Raw genomic sequence first — 16,094 nt, 5'->3', positions numbered from 1 at the left:
CAAAAAAGCTGTAGTATTATTTGTGTATAAGGGCCCACAATAGCTAGGAGTGAAAGGGGGAAAGGGACATAGAAAATCAAATAGTTTGCTGCTCAAAACTGTATTCCTTTCAGAAGACAGAAGCAAAAGCTTCTCTGAGATGTTGCTCCACCTCTGTAGATATGAAGTGTTTGTTAGATCCCTCATCAAAACAAAAGGACACGGGTATATTAATCTAACAACAAAAGTGTCCATTGTGAGAGGGGACCCAGTGCCAGGCTGCCTGCTCCATCTGACAGTGAGAGTAAACACCACGGCTCTGTGCGCTTGGCTGCGTGCCTTGCCTGACACCACCACCCCGTGCAGCCGCAGGGTCAGCAGCTCAGTCACCACAGGGTACAGCACTAACAGCACTCTCCCACCCTCCCATCACCTCTGCAGTCTCTGACGTGCCACCCCACGTTTTGAGTCTGAAGTACAGAGCAGTATTACTGCTATACTCTGACCTTGGATGTAATGTGGTGGAGGAGCCATCGCTGTTGTCACTTACCGATGAACCACACGAAATTCTGTGCCCTGTTGCTGAGGGGCTGAAATGAGGCATGTATAGTCAGTACAAAAGAAATGCATGTACATTTGTTTAGTTTATATAATCCCACTAAAATTAATTTTAACTTCAGGCTGAAACCGCACCATCTGATCTAAAGGCTGGATTCCACCCTCACTGACTGACAGATGAAAAAGGACACTTCAATTCAGGGATTCATGTACATATATATATTTATGCTTTTTAGATTAATGTTTTTCAATCCTAACCTAACCAACATCTTTAATGCTGATATCATCACTTGATATCATCACAATCTTCACATCACTTTGAGAACCTGTCTTGAAAAGTAATGATCCGGACAAAGCTCATCTGAAATAACATTCCTTATTATTTAAAATTTATAACTTGTAATGCCACAAGAGGTTTTTTTGTACTTGATGAACCATAATGTATGTACACAATTGTGCATGCATGTATGCATTTACACATGAGTATATTCAGGCAGATGTTTGAGGGAAACTGTGGCAGGGTTTGCTTGCATCTGATTTATTGCTGGTGTCGTTATTTTCCTGCAGCATTCTTTACACTGTGGAAGAATATGGTTTTGTAAGATGCCACTGCAAACCCAGCACAAGCATTTATTTTTGGTGAGTTTATTTTCTCAATTTAAAAAATGGTTGGGAATAAATAAATTTGTTCCTAGGAACTAAACCATATCAGATCTGTAAGAGTTGCGTAGTTAATGGAAGTTAGGGCATTCAATAAAAAGATAATTTCTTGAAAATGCCTGAAATCAATGTACTAGTTATCAAGCTACTTCTACTAAAACTGCATTCAAATCTGTACTCATCATAGTAAGATGCTGGTGGACCTTTCTGGAGGCAGCACATTTCAATTTTCATTCTTTTCCCTGTGTTTTTCCTGTGTTGTTTACAGCTCCTTAGCTTTTATCAGTGCCTCTGTATTGGTTAAGATGTAGTGAGTGGTATGTGTGCTGGCAGGGGAACATGAGAAAAAGAGAGAGAAAGAGAGAGAAAGAGAGAAAGAGAGAGAAAGAGAGAGAAAGAGAGAGAGAAAGAGAGAGAGAGAAAAAGAAAGAAAAGAAAGAAAAGAAAGAAAAGAAAGAAAAGAAAGAAAGAAAGAAAGAAAGAAAGAAAGAAAGAAAGAAAGAAAGAAAGAAAGAAAGAAAGAAAGAAAGAAAGAAAGAAAAAAAAATCAGTATTTGCTGCATCTTGGTTAACAGCTATGGGAAAAAAGAGGAAAGGCATTTACTCTTTAAAAAGAAGCTTAGGAGCTTTTAGAAAGTGAGTTGTCTTTTCCTCAACTGGAAGTAAAAAGAAAAAAAAAGTTGTTTCTTTTCTCCCTGTAGTTTTACTTGGTATATCTCAAACATCTTCAGAGTGAACCTCCATTTTCAGATAACAGCCCAACTCAAACCACATCCCTGAAGGCAAGAGAGTCAGAATTAGCCAGAATTAGATTAAATTTCCTGCCACTAAAACTCTGATCATCTGTAGGCAATTAAAGGTAGTTACCAGTCCCTGACAACTGTAAATATTTGTAGTCAGCAACTTCATCATGGCTTCATTTGCCTCCCTGGAAGAAATTTGTGTTGTGTTCACACCTAACACCTTATGACCATTTTGAACTTCTTCATGATATCTTGCACAGACCAGAACTTTAGAAAAACAGTTGTTCAGGTGAATTTCATTTAGCAAATTCATTTAGCACACTGATTTGTGCCCTCTAATTGCAATCTTCCTCTGCCTTCCCCATCATTTTTGATTGCTTCCTTCTATTCTGCATATATTTTCCCATCTTTCAGAGGAATCATTTTGATTTTAAAAATCTCCGTTCTACCAAATGGTTACCCTACAGAAAGCTGCAGTATGCAGGCAGGTGATTTGTATCACAAATATTATTATGAATACGTCGTTGTCTACATTTTACTAAACACGTGAACTAAGGCGGCTGGCGTGAGCTTGTCCCTAGGCAGCTGTTCCAATAATGATCTGCTTAATGACATACTTCAATGTTTTTCATTTGAAGGATTTTTTTGCCTTTTTGAAAAAGAATCCAAGCTGATTAAGCCGCACTGCAACATAAACTTCCACTAATAAGTTTGGGCTCTGAATGATCAGGAGTTGTTTTCATTTTTATTCCCCTGATATATGCACATGGACTTGTTTAGCTGCACAGAGCAGAGGGGCTTGGGAACCTTTTTAAGTTTTGGAAGTGATTAGGAAATACCTGATATTGTATTGACCATCATTTAATTAGCAGTGGTCTAGATCTACATGTCTTGTTCCAACCAAGAAAAGGTCATCAATACAATCAGAAGTAAAGTCAGTCTCCAGCTGTGAAGAGAGAGATCTCAGTGACTTCCAGGAAAAATCAAAGCAGTATCTATCAAAGGAACAGAGAAAAAAGGGAAAGGCTATTTTCCCTTCTTACTATGATACAGGATCTAGGCCAGATTTTTTACTCTGTTTGACTACTGGTTGACACAAAACCAAAGTGAAACAGTAATGTGAGTTTTTAAACTGCCCTTGTAACTCTGTGGTCTATAAGCTGACAGAGGCATGTTAAGACCCTAGTGCCAATAGAACAGCCTTGGGATTTTTAAAATGATACTTGGCTACTATTGGATCCTGAAACAGCTGCTAAGCAGGCGGGGAACTCCAGCTAAATATCCTCCTTTTTGTAGAATTGGTGACTGAGCTGTCCCACTGCTCCTATTCTACCAAGAAAACTCACTTCCTTTGAAAATTATTTCAAAATACCCAGTTCTGCGTGCTTTTAAGTGCTTTGTAGCATCTCAGTGGAAAAAAAGTAGCTGGAGCAAAAAGACCTGGTTTTGTCAGGGATGCTGCACAGGGGACAACATCTGTTTACTGTGTGTTCTTTGCAGAAGACCTAGAAGAATTAGTTTCAGTTGGTGGGTCTTGCTAAACTCTGATTACTCATATTCTTGGAAGTTTACATGCAAACTAATCAGCAGCACTGATCCCCTAGTAAGAAGCAGAAATCAATTAGGAAGGCAGTTGACCTTATTACAGCAATTAATTGCAAATGACATTTAGTTTCAGTATTTGATAGCCAAGCTCTTTATTTTGGCTTTGGGGGCTTTGGGGGCTTTGGTGTTTTAGTTTAGCTTGGGTTTTTTGTTTGTTTGTTTGTTTTGCTTTGGGGTTTTTTGCCCTCCCTCTGTTACACCACTCTTAACCTGCCCTGATTTTTCTTAAATGTAATTTTCATCACATGAAATCTGTCCTACTTTGTGACACACACTTTCCCAAAGGATACTTGACCTTCTTTACAGGAATTCCTGTATGCTTAGGAGTCCTGGAAATGGGACAATGTTCCTACGGAAAGGTGGCTGGCTCCTTACTTCTAGGCAAAGGATGCTGACTTGCTTTCTTGGAAATCTGCTTGACTGTGAGGGTGAGGGCAAGAGAGAAGAAAACTGTCTTTGTTGTACTTGGCAAGAGGGTTTATTTTACAGGGAATGTGGAGCACCCATGCTCCAGTGAGGTGCTAAGTAGTACATGCGTGTTTACCAGAAGGCAGAGTTGCTCTGGAGACAAAAAATACATTTCTTTCTCTGTGAAGCAGTTGAGTGAAGAGGGGCACACCCAGGTTCTGCAAGCTTTAATTCCATCCTGGCAGTCTGAGCCGGAGGGAAACTTGCTGTATGCCAGGAGAGCAGCACATATTTAACTAGGTAGTGGCCCTGATTCTATCCAAGATGTTCATGCACAGAGACTGGCCCCCTCAAACCATTGTTTGCTCCTGGACCATTGCACATGCCAGAGAAGAACCTGGTCACCTAGAGGGATGTAGCTAATCAGGAATGAATTAGTCACTTTTTCAAAAGACTTCAAAGATGTAAAATAACAATGTTTTAAAATTATGGGGAGCAAATCTGTATCTTTTGAATACATAACCATACACATATAGAAAACTGGAGCTGTGAGCCAAACATCATGTTTTGTTTCACGTGACAGAATCTGAATTTAGCACTTGTATTTTTTTGTATTGGTGTCTGTGAGGTTCTAACAGCTGTGGAAACTATTTAGTATACTGACAGAGAGACAGTGTCATGCCTATGGAGACAACCACAGAAAACTTACTGCTCAGTTCATCAGAAGGACAACGGAGCCTGAGCCCTGACCACTGATTTACCACTGCCATGCTCATTCACATCAGGCACCTTCTTGACTCAGCCACACTCCACACTCACATTGCACTCATGTAAATACTGCTGCAGAGCTGGTGTCAGTAGGGAACTGGGTCACGGGACTTCACAGCGTTGCTTCACAGAAAGTGCTAATACCATGGGAAGAAAAGGTTTCACACTGTTTTGTCTCTGTAAATGACTGTTGCAAGTCTACAAGAAAAAAATAAAAAGGATACTGAAAATCATGAGACACTAGGTGTAATTAGGCTTCATAGACAAATTGGGTGTACAAATTCTTGATAGACCAAAACACTGAAGTATTGAGGGAGGGAGGGAGGGAGGGAGGGAGGGAGGGAGGAAGGAAGGAAGGAAGGAAGGAAGGAAGGAAGGAAGGAAGGAAGGAAGGAAGGAAGGAAGGAAGGAAGGAAGGAAGGAAGGAAGGAAGGAAGGAAGGAAGGAAGGAAGGAAGGAAGGAAGGAAGGAAGGAAGGAAGGAAGGAAGGAAGGAAGGAAGGAAGGAAGGAAGGAAGGAAGGAAGGAAGGAAGGAAGGAAGGAAGGAAGGAAGGAAGGAAGGAAGGAAGGAAGGAAGGAAGGAAGGAAGGAAGGAAGGAAGGAAGGAAGGAAGGAAGGAAGGAAGGAAGGAAGGAAGGAAGGAAGGAAGGAAGGAAGGAAGGAAGGAAGGAAGGAAGGAAGGAAGGAAGGAAGGAAGGAAGGAAGGAAGGAAGGAAGGAAGGAAGGAAGGAAGGAAGGAAGGAAGGAAGGAAGGAAGGAAGGAAGGAAGGAAGGAAGGAAGGAAGGAAGGAAGGAAGGAAGGAGCATAAAATGAAGAACATTACTAAACTATCATTTCTGATAAGTCTGTTTACTAACTTACAAGAAATGCCTCCAGTTTAGATTATAATCAAAACCAAGTTAATATGTTGGCCCTCAGACAGAGTAATGGCATGACTAACTCTTGTAGTACAGCCTAGATACCAGTTCTGTTCTGCTGAAATGGGGATGAGGTAAAAGCACAGATGGGATTGGAGGTTACAATTTTTATGCCGTTAGGATATGTGCTCCTTCTAAACACACTTTGTTTTTCTGTTATTGGGGCTTGTGAGGCCCTGTTTGCTGTAACTTTGCTCTAAAGTTGAAACACCATCTTACCACCTTGCAGTACACAGAAGATTCCTCTTGCCTGGTGAATGTAGGACACATCATACGTGTTTAAGAAAACAAAATGCTATTTTTTATAGCTAATAGCTATAGCTATTTTTTTTTCCTGGTATTTTGTTCCTCTTCCATTCCCCATATGCAAATCAGTACTAACCTGGATGATCTGTGTAGTTTCTGACTCACTCTTCTCTCTCTCTGTAGGTCTCTGTTCAGTTCAGGTCCTCACTGTGCAGGAAGAGCCCCTTTTCAGCTGCTTTGACTGCAGAGGTGGTCGTCTAGAGAAACAATTGCAAATAAATAGTTCTTTTTAGCTTTCTCTCAATATAAAAGGCATCTCCAATGTTTTTTCACTTTCAAATGAAATTACAGAAGAAATATGTACAGAGGTTCCTATATGGTCTCTTTTATTTTCAGTGCAGGACGAGTCTTCTTCACTGAAGCACGCAGCAGGGCTCTTAATATATGCTACAATCAAGCCCAATATGAATATCTCACATTTTCCACTGTATTTTCAACACTGATTGCAACTGCACTGCGGACAAATTGATTTGTTAATCTATAAATTAACTTTGAGTAGAGGGATCATAAGTGATCATTGATAAAGAAGAAGAAACACCTTTTTTCTGCACAGAGTGTAATTAACATACAAAAGATGTTTTTCAGATAGTACAGAACTATGGGTCTTGTCTTCTTTCTATCAGATGCTCTAAACAGATGATTTCCAGGATTTATAAGGAAATCTGTTTTGAATTATTTGCTTTTATCATTCAGCTAATTTTCTTGTTGTTGGGTTTTTTCATTAGCTTTTATTAAAGCCAAATGAGTGTGCTCCAGGACATTCCACAAATGCTGCTGTACTGCCACTTTATGAAATACCATTAAGGCAACCTTTTCCTTGTTTGCTTCCCATGGTATTTAACTAAACTGTATTAAGAGAAACATCATTAGAATTGTCAATTTCTCCATGTGTGCCTTAAGGTTATTCATAGAAACTGTAGTCTTTGGGGGATAACAGAAAAACAGGGCTTTGTTTTTCCCTCATCAACCCCATGAATTAACAGTATCAACATTAACTCAGGTCTATCAACATTTGCCAAATTCAGGCCTCTCTGTCTCTCTCTTCTCCTCACCCCTCTGTAAGTGTTTGATACTGGTGAAAGACACCACATTAGATTCCCAAGAGAGGAAAATCCTCTACCCAACCTCAAACTGTATATAGCACAGGAAGAAATTCTCCACCCCGCAAAAGCCTTCCACCACAATTCCTGATTTTTGCTCTGGTGTCACTTATTTTAAGAAGATGTTGGACAGTCCATCATAAATAGTACTTGGACCAAAATAGTGACCAGCTCTGATCACAATTCTTGAGTTGCTTTGACTCAGCCATGAGAAAAAAAACAGGTATCACGGAGCACAGAACAGTTAAGACTGGATGAGACCTCTGGCAATCGTCTCCTCCAAAACTTGGGCTCAAAGAGGAGTCAACTAGAGAAGGTTGCCTGGAGCCCCATCCAGTCAGGTTTTGAGTATCTCCACATATGGAACCTCCACAATGTCTTTTAGCAACTTGTTTCAGTGTTTTGATAACACACACATTAAATTATTTTTCATATGTTTAGATGGAATTTCCTGTGTTTCAGTTTGCGCCTGTCAACCCTCATCCTGCCACTGGGCACCACAGGGAAGTGTCAGGCTCCATTGTCTTTACTCTCCACATCAACAAGTATTCATATATATTGATAAGCAGTCCCAGGTCTCTCATTCTCTCCTCCTATGTCAGATACACCAGTCCTTTAACCATCTTTGCAGCCCTTTATTGCACTCTCTCTATATCTTTCTTGCCCTGCAGAACCCCAGAGCTGGACACAAAACTCCAGATGTTGAGCAGAGAGAAAAGATTATTTGTTTTGACTTGCTGGCAGTTTTTCTTAATATTGTCCAAGGCTGTTGTCTGCCACAGTGGTACAGTTCAGATTCATGTTCAAATTGTTGCCTACCTGAACTCTGGGTCCTTTTGCACAAGGCTATTCTCCAACTGGTTAGCCTCAGCCTGTCCTGATGCATGAGGCTTTTCCTCCTCAGGAGAAGGACTTGGTATTTTCCTGTGCTGAATTCCATGAGATTCCTATTGAGATGCCTCCAAACAGCAGTATAACCATCTGGTCTATCAATTTTCTTCCCAGCTTTATGTTGTCAGCAAACTTGCTTCAGTCCCATCACCCAGGCCATCAATGAAGATGTTAAACAGTTTTGTATCCCAGAACTAAACCTGGGATAATCTATTTGTGTGGTCTGCAGCTGATCTGTTTGCTGCTGACCACAACCTTTCTAGCCTAGCATCTCAGCTAGCTACTAAGCCATGTCACTAATCACTTATCTAGCCCATAGTTCATCAGTTTGTCAATAGGGACATTATGTGAAAGTGTCAAAAGCTTTACTAAAGTCAAGATAAACAGCATCTACCAGCCTCTCCCTATCTCATCACAGAAGGCTATTAGGATGGCCAGGAATGATTTCTCCTTATGGGTTTGTGCTGAGTACCTCTGGTCATATTCTTTTCCTTCATGTGTTTGGAATTGGTTTCTAGGATAGTGTATTCCTTCACCTTTCTAGGGATTGAGATGAGTTTCCCCACCCTGTCCAGACAATCTTTCTTGTCCCTCTTGAAGATAAAAATAACAGCTGCCTTCTTCCTGTCCTCAGGAATCTCCCCCAGTGGCTATAACCTTTCAAAGCTAATCAAGAGTGGCTTCACATTGACATTAAATAGCTCCCTCAGCACTTTTTGGTAGTTCTCATTAGGTACCAAGGGCTTACTTGTTTATTTGTACAGTTAAGTTAAATATTCCCTAATCCAATTCTTATTAATCAAGGGTGAGTGTTCCTTACTCCATACATGGTACCTGACAGGTCTGACAGGCATAGGATTTCTCAAGGTGAGTTCTTCCAGTGAAGATTACAGTTAAGAAGACGTGAGCATCTCAGCCTTTTTTATGTCCTTTGTTGCCAGGTTCCCCAGACTATTCAACAGTGGGTCTATTTTTTCCCTCTTCTTTCTTTTCCAATTATTCTCCCTTTAGACACCCTTTTTGTTGTCCTGTATGTCCCTTAGCAGACTCAGGGCCAGGTAGGTCTTGGTTTTCCTTATCCCATCCCCACACATTCAGATAGTGACTCTATAGTCCTTCCAAGTCACCTGACCATACTCCCACCTCTTGTAAAGTTCCTTTTCTATTTAGTTAGAAGCTCTTTGCTTACCTACACATGCCTCCTGACACCTTTGTTTCATTCCCTGCTCATCACGATGAACTTGAGTTTAAAAGAGGTGATCCTTGAAAATCACTGGACTCTCATGGACCTCTCTTCTTGCCAGGGCCAAGTCTGATGGAATTCTTTCAAGGAGGTCCCTGATCAGGCCACAGTCTGGTCTCCTGAATTCTAAGGTTGTTATCCTGTTTTTTGTACTGCTCCCTCCTCTCAGGATCCTAACTCTGCCATCCCATGGTCACTGCAGCCTAAGTTGCCCTTAACTTTCACACCCCCAGTCTGTTCTTCCTTGTTTGTAAATGCCAGGTCCAGTACAGTGACTCTTTTCTTCAGCTCAACCGTTATCTGTGTTAGGAAGTTGTTATCACTCCAAAAACCTCCTGGATTTCTTGCGCTCTGAGGACTTCCACCAGACATTGAGGTGGTCATGAGCCTCCTCCAGTTGTCCAAAGAAGGTCTCCTTTACTCATTTTTTTGATCTATAACAGACATCCACCAAAGTTCTGGTTTATTTCCCACCAGCTCTCAGCTGTCTTGTGGTCCATCACCATGATGAGGTAGTGTGAAATAGATCCTATAACTGGAGAGCCGTTTCACAGCAACATCAGACTCCTCTGCTGCAACTCTCCTTCCTATGCTTTTAGGGAGCACTCAGAAATTCAAATATATCCTGTTCTGGGAGACCTCATGCCCAGTCAAATCAATACCACAGCTCAGGGTCAATTTAAATCATTTTTCCTGTACACCATAATTCCTTCCCAGTTTACTGGTGTTGATATTTCCTTCATAGTCTCCAGTCTTACTGCTTGGGACTTCACCACACAACAACTAAGGTTGTGTCCTTAGACTGGCTAAAACTTAAGGCATCACTACCTTCTGAGAAAAGTTTTAACAAAATCTTTTCACCTCATTAATGTACAGAAACCCTCATGTGGGCCTGTTTACTCTAGGGCTCTCTGCTAAAGGTTATCTGCATTCATGTCCTTGTTACCATTTCATTATTCAGTCTGTCCTTATATTCCCTGAAGAGCTATCTTTAGTCATGCAATTCAAATGGCATTACATCCTCTCATCCCTGAGTCTCATAGCGAGGTAGCCTGTCCTACAACATTTGCAATTGTAAGAATTTTTCATTCTGATGAAAAAAACTGGATTTGAACAGGAGACCAAATCTTTTTTCAGCCACATGTAATAACTCTAATCTTACTTTTCAAGCAGGCCTGCTTCTTCTTGTAGTATTACTTTAGGTATGAGCATTGTTTGATTCTGTATGCACATCTACATCTATGCCACAGCATTTCACTGTGCAATGAAGTGATCCTTGTCTCCACCTTCCTAACACACCATGTAAAAGAACTAGGATGTAACATCTGACAAGAAGCAACAGTCATACTTCTGTGTAATGCTCATTCATCTCAAAGGAAGTTCCTGCCTCAGCTGACACTAGTGAATGCATGGAGTTCTCAGAAGCATTGCCTGGCAAACTTTCTATATGCAGTCCTAAGTGGTTTTCTTAAAAGAGCTGGCAGAGATGGAGCAGGAAAAGAGAGGTTTAATGCCAAATTTCTTTACTTAATGCAAATATCAATCCCCTTGAGTAATAATTTGACATTCCTTAGCAAAGACACACTCTACTTTTGAAATATTTACCATTCCTTTATTTTTTATAACCTTAAGAAAATTTGGAAAGAATGTGAACTGTTTTGGTTTTTGTCTTCCTATGATGGCAGAGATTTATTTATAGCCGGGAACTGCAGGACAGTTCTCACGTGGCTGCTGAAAATTAAAACAGCATGTAGAGTTTTGTTTTGTTTTACTTTTATGCCTTTGCTGCTACAATCTCTCCCTGGTTCCCTAAACCCTTGTTATTGTAACCAGAGCCACGTTTTGCATTGCTACAATTGCAGGGTTATGTAAATTCCAAAAGCTTTAAAGGAAAGGGCCTGTAGATTCTACTCTGGGGCACAGGGAAGTTGACGCAGTTATGCCCAAAAGCAAGGGAGACACAAAAGTATTCGTAAATTGTCAAGAGACAGGAAACCCAAGTCTCATCATCAGCATCAACCTCGAGTTTTCTGAACCTCTAGAACTTACTGGTTTCATTTAAATTGATTGCCTTCTCATTTTTAGCATTGTGTGCTTTGCTAGGGCCAGAAAAATTTTCTTCATTCCCTTTTGAAAATCTTCATATGCTCTCTCCCACTCTTCACCAGTGTGTACAGGTTTACCCAGAAGATCCAATAAAACAAAGTTCTACAGGTACAAATATTTTCAGATCCAAACAACTGAAGTTTTTCAAATACGCTGAAAATGTGCATTTTGAAATACTTTGCTTTAGTTGTGATTATTTTTATATTAAAAAGAAAATCAAAATGAAAGAGAAAACCCATACTCAGAAAAGTTATTAAGAGTGTGATCTTGCAAGCAGTCTTTACGGCACTTAGGGTGGGAAGAAGTGCAATACATGTTGCACATCTGTGCACTTCTGAGTAACCAACTTGTAATGCTGACATTACCTGTGCTTTTCTGTGTGGGCATGGGCAAGCCAATTCATGTCTCTGACTCTGTACTCTCTAAAAGAGGGATAATCATGCCTGACTCACTCAGTGTTAGAAGGTTCTGCATAAGCTCTTAGTCCCCAGTGTTTAGACAACTCAGCTAAATGAGAAAAATATTTAGCCCACTTCTCCAGATTTGCTTCTATTTGAGTTCTAAATCACCATTAGATAAATCATGTTTAGACCTCAGACAAAAAACCAGATTACATTATTCCTGAAGTATGTGGAGGTTTTGCTCAGCACGCTGCACCCCAATCACTGGAGTGTGCTAATGAGAGCTCATGGACTTTATGAAAAGATGCAGTCAGAACTCCCTGGCCAATTCAGCTGACACTATAAGGATGAATGAGGCTGTGATGGCACTCCAACATGCTGCATTCTATAGCTGTTAAATTTTCTAGTAAGCCTTAAACTTTCTGCAGTGGATATGAAAAACAAAACAAAACAAAAACACCCCAAAAAACCCCTCCAAAAAAACCCAAACCAAAAAAAAACACATAAGAAAAAAACACAAAGAGCCCAAAAAACCCAAATAACGAACAAAACCAGCAGGGCTTGCTGCGTTATTCACACACATCTTTGGTGCAAGGTCAGTCACTGAAAGTGAGATAAAAAATGAAGCAATGGCTCACACTTTGCAAGCAGGTAGGTCAAGCCAACACAGAAGGAGCATTCCAAGCAATCCCCAAGCTGTAATATTTCAAAAACAATCATTACAGTTGAAAAGACACTTTCAGTAGTGTACAATAGTTCCTACTCACCTGGTAGTTGCTGTCACTGCACAGGAGGCAACAGCTATTTTCATTATAAAAATGTAGCTGTTTAAATCTGATCATGAAAGACAAGACCCACTTCTAAAGTGCAGCTACACAAGATCCCTGCACAGCTCAGAAGTTTCTACCAGTCTGGCATGTGTGTTTATTTACTTGGAGCCAGGAATTGCCCTGTGGAGCTCTGATCCTGACCATCACTGTGACCTTGGGCAAATGACTGAATGCTTCTGCACCCACAATTTCTTTTGAAGTCAACTGGTGATATGTATGCTCACCAGTTCTGAAGAAAAACCCAAGCCCTACAGGCTAAAGCCAAAATCTGTTAGAGCTGCGGTGTTTTGGGTTGCATCATAAATTATATAAATTTTTAACACAAAAACTGAAGCATCAACAGATAAGAAATATTTTTGTAAATGTTGTCATGTAATTGTACCAGGAGAATCCAACTCCCAGACACAGAGCAGAAGAGTCCAAGGGACCATATATATTAAAAAATTTTGGAAGAGGATAGTTTGTTCAAAATCTGTGTTGAATCAGAAAAAAAGCAAACATAAGACAAAAAAAACCTAGAAATCAAAATCCATTATATTAGGCTGTCTCCCATTCTTAGTGTACCTAATCATAAGTATCTGAGAACTATGTATATTGCTGAACCAAATAAAGCACTGACCAAAATTGTTACTTTATTTTATGTTATGCTTTCTGATAGTCTAAACTGTTGTATTTTTTTCCTCACAGATTACTAGTTTAGTGCTCAAAAGCACTGTGGAGCACAGACAAGAAACTCTGATATCCTATAATATGAAATTCCCCAGATTTTGTTCTTAGACCTGATTCCAAATTGATATGTGCCTCTAAGTAATCAGCACTGCTTTATATACCCTTCAGTATTTCATCAAAGTATGAAGCAAGATGGAGTTTGCTTAGCTTTTGACACCTGTGAAGTCTGCAGCCTGTAATTATTGGCCAAACCAGCATCATACCTCTTACCTACAGCTCATTAGCTTCCTTGAGTTGACGAAGCCCTTCCTCACCCTCCATGCTTACATACCCAACAGATACTACTTGGCTCAGCACAATTAGCAAAGCAGGCAGGACAAGGAGCCACTTAGTCACCTCTGAGGCATTTTACAGCAGAGAACCTTCAGCAACTGACACGTGTCAAACAAGGCAAAAAAAGTCATAAAATGCTGATAAACATAACCACACGGATTTCTGACACATCAGAAAGACCATTTAAAGAAGAAGTCTAAAAAAATCCTTGTTCTGATACCAAATGCCAGTAAGAATATAAAAGGCCTCTGTTGGCCAAGTGGTTCAGTGTGGTGAGGTTTAGTTATGCCCATCTTAAATCCTCAGTGCTATGGTATTCCTCTGCTGCATGAAGAAAGAAGGGCAAAAAGAATGAACAATGGCAAACACATGGGTAGAAGCCACACAGTAAAAAAAAAACCCAACAACAACAACAAAAAGTTGAAAAAAAAGCAAACCAAGCCTAACAACAACAACAAATAACCTTCCATAAGCAGGAGAAGAATAGAAGTAAAATTAGAACAGCTCAGTTGAAGGCACCTACAAAAATCACTCCAGTTCCCTGATTGCTTTAATGCTCTCTAGTGGTGCAACACAGGAGAGCTGCAAAAGGCAGACTTGCCTGGTCCTCTCAACCTGCTGCAATTAGCTGCACCCAAAAATATCTGGAGGGAAAAAGACACCTGACACAGACATGGTAAAAATGACCCAAACTAAAAAGTAGCACTCTGAGGGTGTGGGAAAGTCTGCAAACAAATCACTGGGTGTGTCAGGTACACAGACGCTGGTATAATGCCGTGATTACTGTGTCTCAGTGAATATGTAAACGTGAGCTTGGTGTTTTAAGAGCCAGCCACAATGACCGCTGAACTAACTCCAGTCTGGCTGCAATTGCCTAGGAGCAGTACAACATTTGCTGTGACCCTAAAGCTTCATGGGATGTTCAGAGATAAGTGAAGCCCAGAGCTACTAAACAAATCCAGCATGGCATCTTATTCTACATGGAGATTTTCTAGACAAAATATCACAGAACTGGGAAAACTGCTTCTGTGACACCCATGAGTGAATTTCTCCATGAACTTCACTGAGGCTACAGGGCCCATTATTTCCCACAAGATACAGCGTACATGATCCACATCAAATGGCAAAATTCAGCCCTAGAAACAGGCCTCCAAAATGCTGGTGAGAAGCTTTAAGATTCCAAATGCAACAAATCAAGGAACATGGAGAGCTCATGGATTTAAGCTCACACAGTCTGTACCGAAAATCTAAGAAATAAACCTTATAGTTTTGTGTAGCCTTGTCTGCAAGCAAGCAAGCAGACAAAGAGATAAATACACTGAAAAGCACGTGCCCCAGGTTAATGGCAGTGGTCAGCCAGCAGAAGAAAGCTCAAGATTTACAATGAAAGAATTCCTAATGAAAGTTAAAGAGTTTTTCCCATTCCTCTGGAGGCATTAGCCCCCAGTCTGGCATCAAATTGTCCAGCTCCCTCTAGCTTCTTTGTGAATTAGGTCTATTCCTGAAGGAGCTCAAGAATCCTGAGAGACTATGACTAAAAAGGGCTCAAAGAAAAAATGAAAGTTACCTATTTCTCTTCTCCACTGTGTAACCACTTAGCACTGAGTACCAAGAATTGTAGACAGCGTTCCCAGTGTTGTTTCAGCCTAGCTCAAGAGACGTGGTTCCTCAGCAGGCTATTTGGATCAAAGACTTCAGGCAACGTCCCTCAAAGAAAAGACAAGGCAAAACACAGAGGGTACTTTTTCACCATCTGCTTCCATTTTAATTTGCTGCACTCCCACATGTCACCAGAGTCTGTGGGGTTGTCAGTTGGATTCTGGGTCCTGTGCATTCATGGCAGTATAAGACTACAAGGTCATCACATCTTGTTTCCTACAATTGTGTAATAGACACGTAGTCCAGCAGTCTCCACAGCGCATTTATTCCAAAACTATCACACATTAATATATGCCTTTTCAAGTGACCAATGGGAAACAATTAGATAAATTTTCCAGTCTGAAGTGAGGCAGCAATTTTTAATTCTTAGATTAAAGCAGCTGACAATGACAAATTAGGTACCTCATTGTACAGAGGTGTAATATCATCTCCCTGACCTCTGTTAACTGATTCTAGAGATTATAAAATTTAGTCCACTCTGTGGATAAAAATACATAAAACTAGAGATAACTTTTTATTTATGTCAAAATTAGAAAATAACCCAAAATATTGATATGCATGTAATCTGAATTGTATGTTGACGTATATTGCAAAAATCAAAGCCAGTAATTGAAAAACTGATTCTCAGAACTGATGAAGCGGCAATTTTATGTTGCTTTTTGGTTAAAGTACAGTGATACCATATGAAAATGTTACTACATTATGATAGGTCAACTATAAGTTGTATTTACAGTATTTCCTTAGGTAAGGTTCCCATTCCACAGTAGCTTAGCTACACTACCAGACGTGTAAATCAGAAAGAGCAGGGGCCCCTGAGGATGTCCCAATGGATGCAAACATCGTAAACACCACCACTGAAAGTAAGCAGGGGATGAGATGGTGAGGAGTCACTTGCTAAATTTTACCTCTGATTTAAC

General features: G+C 40.3%; 1 protein-coding gene across 1 annotated transcript in view; it reads right to left on the bottom strand.

Moving 5' to 3' along the window:
- DAAM2 (dishevelled associated activator of morphogenesis 2) overlaps positions 1 to 15,179 on the bottom strand; it is a gene marked incomplete at its 5' end in the record, with an annotated part of 187,843 nt that extends 172,664 nt beyond the window's left edge. Inside the window, 2 exons of the mRNA XM_084203000.1 lie at positions 6,022 to 6,142; positions 15,086 to 15,179. The remainder of the gene's footprint in view (positions 1 to 6,021; positions 6,143 to 15,085) is intronic.
- Positions 15,180 to 16,094: the final 915 nt, after the last annotated feature.

This window comes from Fringilla coelebs (assembly GCF_963513975.1).
Source record: "Fringilla coelebs genome assembly, chromosome: 3".
In the NCBI taxonomy this organism is placed as follows: domain Eukaryota; kingdom Metazoa; phylum Chordata; class Aves; order Passeriformes; family Fringillidae; genus Fringilla; species Fringilla coelebs.
The sequence above is the reverse complement of the archived record's forward strand: the minus strand, read 5'-3'. Positions and strand labels throughout refer to the sequence as shown.